This window comes from Orycteropus afer, unplaced genomic scaffold, assembly GCF_000298275.1.
Source record: "Orycteropus afer afer isolate SDZICR_OR568_19922 unplaced genomic scaffold, OryAfe1.0 scaffold00024, whole genome shotgun sequence".
NCBI lineage: Eukaryota > Metazoa > Chordata > Mammalia > Tubulidentata > Orycteropodidae > Orycteropus > Orycteropus afer.
Window position 1 is genome coordinate 6,527,098 of NW_006921611.1, and position 5,314 is coordinate 6,532,411.

Genomic DNA, 5,314 nt, shown 5'->3' on the forward strand with positions numbered 1-5,314 from the left:
GAGGTAACTATGGGGAGGAAGTGGGAGGGGAGCTGTTGCATTGTGGTAAACTGTGGTCAATTACATGAGACAAAGTATATGTGAAACAAACAAAAAAAAAAGAGTGGGTCTCTCCAAGAAAACACTTTGGGGAGAGTTTAGGATTGAAGTAGTGATAAGGACATAAAACACTGAGCAAGGAAAAATAAGATAGTCACAATATGAATACTGATATAACCAAATTATAACTGTGTTGGGAGGATGCAGGGACTGGAAAGTGTGAGTTTTTGAAGTGAGTGTGGTGGTGGTAGTACAGAAGAGAACTAAAACTTATTTTCCATGATGGGAAGTCAATAGATGATTAAAGCCAAAAAATTAAAAAGCAGCAATATAAGCATACAATTTAGAAATATAAGGGAAAATACCCTATGAATCAGCTCAGATAGTTGAGTTTATTATTTCTGGGAAGTGGAAAAAAAAAAGGGGGGAAGTCTTCAGGGAGATTGTTGTCTGGTTTAGACTGTTTTTAGCCTGTAAAACTGTTGTTAGTTGCAGTGGACTCCCCCTGACTCATAACCCCATGCCAATAGGACAAGACAGTGTGATCCATAGAGTTTTCACTGGCTGATGTTTTAGAAATAGATTGCCAGTTCTTTCTTCCCAGTCTTAGTCTGGAAGTTTCTCTGCAACCTGTTCAGCATCATAGCAACATGCAAGCCTCCACTGACAGATGAGTGGGGGCTGGGTTTGAAGTGCATTAGCTGGGAATTGAACCCCGATCTCCAGCATGGAAGGTGAGAAGTCTACCACTGAACCACTAAGCCCCTACCCCCAGCCCCATCTCTCTCAAATCTGTGTCAACGACTCACAACCCTGCTACATAAGAGACTCTTCTGGGAATCTTCTGATACCTCAGAACCTAGGCCACACCTCCAAAAGATTTCACGTAATAGGTAAGTCTGGGGTGGAATCTAGGCTTCAGGAGTTTTAAAAAATTTTCCCAAATGAGTCTAAATTTTAGCCACTTTTGAGAAAAATGTGCATGTAAACCTTGATGGTTTGAAAGAGATTAATATATAAATAAAGCACATAGGACAGTTTGGGGTATGCTATCTTTAGATATGATTATTCCTAAGGGGAGGGGCTGGTTTAAGAAAAAGTTCCAGAAAATGGTGGCCTGAGATGCTCAAGGCAGGCCTTGTTCAAAATGTTCAGAATTTGATTCTTACCAGCTCCAAAACACTTACCTCCTCCTCAACCTGAAATTCTTTCAAGAGAACAGAGCCATTCATTTGAGGTATGGCTGGGAGATGCCAGAGGATTAACTTTACACTGAGGTGTGAATGGCATGCATCTGACCCTTCCCCTTGAAGGGTCAAAGGGCAGAGGTCCTGAATGCAATGAGAGCCTGGGATAGGGATAAAGGGGGAGAGCAGACTGGAGATGGAGGAGGGTGAGAAAGGAGGAGGCTGAAACAAAGATGTCAAACTCCAACTGCTTTTTGTCTGTTTCAGATAAATAGCATCTCTCTCTGCTCTCTGGAAAAAAAAAAAAAAAAAAAACACCCTTAAGGAGCCTATTTTGAGTCTTCACATTAATGAATGGCCCTAGTAAGTGCCTGGTGGCTTTCAGAAGTGAAAGTCTCTGTCCCCTATTCTCGTTTCTGTCCCCTGGGTCAGGGAGAGCTGTGTTCTAACTCCTGAAGCAGGGTGACTGCCTGCCGCTTTGGGTCACCTTAGAAGAATGGCATCATTATCCCCATAGTTGCCACTATCTTCCCTGACACATCTACAGGTGTGTTCTTTCTTAGTGTGCCTCATGCAGGTTTCTGTTTCCCTCTGCTGTTGGCCTCATAAGGATACAGAAGCCTGTCTGTTATTCACCATACGGTGTATTGTTACCTGCTTTGATTTGCTGCTGTTTGAACCAGATGCTGTCTGTCTTGTAGCATTTAATCCCTTGAAAGATTGAAGGATGCATTTGTGTGAATTATTGCTTTTTATAAGATGGCAAAGTCATATTGTACTTCATGCCTATCTTGAGCAGATTTTCCTGTCTCCGTTCCTACCCTAACTAAGAGATTAATGAATGGAGGGAGGCCATTTTGGTGGCTTTAAGCTGCCTGTCTCCTGGGAAATGCCAACACATTCAAGTGATCACTAGGAGCCTGGGGAGGCTCAGCTTCTGGTCTCTCCTTTCTGCATGAAGGTAGCTCAACACTATTTTTCATCATAAATCTAGGGGACTGTGAATCTTCTGTAGAAAAATGAGGCTCTTCCTTGCAGCACTGTAAATGTCTGGAGAGGATTCTGAGAGGTTTCTTTTAAAACAAATTTCTAAGTATTGAATCATTTGCATATTTTGAATCATTTTTTTCCCACTAACTTTTATTTAAATGTTTAGTATGTTGGGGATAGAACTGACATAAATAAAATTATCATTCAAATAGTTCAATTGACATTTTTAAAGCCTACAATAAAATGAAGGCGCTCTGGTAGCATAGTGCCTAAGGCACTTGACTGCTCACCAGAAGGCTGGCGGTTCAAACCCACCAGCCACTCCTCGGAAGGAAGGTTGGGCAATCCTACTTCCGTAGTGATACTGCCTCAGAAACCCAAGGAGGGGTCGCTATGAGTCGGGGCCGACTCAACGGCAAACAACAACAACAACAATAAAATGAAACTATTAAAAAAAAAATCCCGTTCAGGTGAATGAATCAGAGATGTTCAGCCTACAGCTTGCCTTGAATATACTAGAGCATTCAGAGGGCAAAGTTATGAAAACTTCTGGGCCACAACCAAAAATCTTAAGGGAATGAGTTGCTGGGCCTAGGGGGTCAGGACCATGATCTTGGGGGTCATCAAGGTCAATCAGCACAACATAGTCCACAAAGAAAATGTTCTACGTGTTATTGTGGTGAGTAGTGACTGGGGTCTTAAAAGCTTATGAGCAGCCATTCAAGGTGCAACCCTCAAATCACTGGAAGACAATTGCCCATATTGACTCTTATGTTGTTGCTGTCAGTTGCCATTGAATCAGCTCTGACTGAAGGTGATGCCATATGTAACAGAATGAAACGTTACAGCAAGGGGAAGTCTCAGACAATGTTCTGTGACCTGCGTAGGCTTTTTATTGGCTAACTACTGGTGTTAGATTACTAATTTTTTCTTCCTAGTCTGTCTTAGTCTGAAAGTGCTGCAAAAACCTGTCCACCATGGATATGACCCTGCTAGTATTTGAAATACCAGTGGCATAGCTTCCGGCGTCATGGCAACACTCAAGCCACCACAGTACGACAATGGGTAATGGATTGATTCTTATAGAGGCTACAATCAAAGTTCAATTGCATCCTTTGGAACCTAAGACATTACACAACACAATTATGAGGATGCTCTAAATAACCAACATTAGTGAAAAATGCGGGCAATCTATTTCCGTAGTGATACTGCCTTGGAAACCCAGGGAGGGGTCACTATGAGTCGGGTCTGGGGTCTGACTCAACGGCATACAACAACAACAACAAGTGAAAAATGTTTTTATACTAACAAGCTAATAGATAAAAAGCACTTAAAGCAGTGCCTGGCACATATCTGTTGCTGTTGCCACCGAGTTGATTCAGACTCCTAGAGGATCTGTAAGATTGGGTTTCCAAGGCTGCAAATCTTTATGGAAGCAGACTGCCACATCTTTCTCCTGCAGAGCAACTGGCATGTTCTAACTGCCAACCTCTTGATTAGCAGCCAAACACTTAACCATTGTGCCATCAGGGATCCTTCCTGGTGCAAGGAAACTTCAAGTAAACATTTTAATTGGCATATTATTTTTGCATATGACCACCACATAAAAACAGCTAAAGCCTTTTTATCAAGGAAAATGTTGGAATACAGCTCCACTCTTACTATTCACTATGCAGGTTCTAATGACACATATGGCTCCTGGCTCTGTTAAGGAGGGAAAGGATAGCCAAAAAAGAAAGATAGGGTTTTGGCAAAGGTTGGAGACAGGATGAGATGTTTCATGGAAGGACACATTTCAGGGAAATAGGACAAATGATGAAACTGAAAGGTAAGCAGATGTCAGACACTGGAGAGTCTTAAGTGCTACTTTAAGGAGTTTGGACTTTATTCAGTAGAGCTGCAGAAGGGTTTTAGGCAGAGGTATTTGTATGTGTGTTTGGTATGTATGGACTCTGTATCCATGACTAAACAAATGTTAAATGACTCTAAACACTAAGGCTATCTAGAGATTAAGGGACATTCTAGGAAAACAGTATAGATTAAATGAGCAGGTTGAATAATAGAATCATGAACAAAAGGACCCCAATAATCTAGGGACTGACCAAACCACACTACTGCTGTCGATTCAGATCTGACTCATAGCGACGCCTCCTTGGGTTTCTGAGGCGGTGTCACTAAAGTAGATTGCCCCATCTTCCTTTCCAGAAGTGGCTAGTCTTCTTGTTAGCAGTCAAATGCCTTAGGCACCACACTACCAGATCTCCTAATCTAGAAACTAGGCAGATAGCAAACATAAAGAAGGGAGAAGTCAAGGAAAGGAGAAATCTTCCAGGATGTAAGGGATCAGGTAAAATAGGGGTTGTTGTGTTGTTGTTGTTATTTGCCGTCCAGTTGCCCCGACTCATAGAACTGTGGAAAATGTTGAGCACTACTTACTTCCTTGATGGAGAAGATAGGAAGAGCTCCACTTACACAGTGTTTATCCAAATGTGGTTCCCATAGGAGCTCTGGTAGCATTGTGCCAAAGGCATTTGACTGCTAACCAGAAGGCTGGTGGTTCAAACCCACCAGCCACTCCTCGGAAGGAAGCTGGGCAATCTACTTCCATAATGATACTGCCTTGGCAACCTAAGGAGGGGTTGCTATGAGTCCGAGCTGACTTGATGGCCCATACTAACAATAACAACATAGACTCCCTGGGGTGGGTACTTTGGGGGGTGTAGGAGAAGAGAGATCAAGATTTACAAAAATGCAGGCTTCTGGGCCTGGCTCAGGCCTGAGAATTAGCATGTATAACTACCTCTACAAGTGATTCTTAGTTGTACTTAAGTTTGAGGACTAGGGCACCCCTCATTTGAGTCGTGATAGAAAGAGGAGGGAGGGGACACGAGGAGATAACACACATCACAAGCTAGCCAGATTGGTATGGCCCCAGGTAAGAGGCAGCCTAGAATCTAGAACCCAGACCTTTTCTAAACTGGGTAAAAGTGAGCTCCTGACATCTGGTCCTCTGACCTGTGTGTGTGTTCTGCATCCTATTCAGTTCTCATTCCAGTACAGCTGTAGCTTTGTGCTCTTCTGAAATGGCCAAGTTAGTG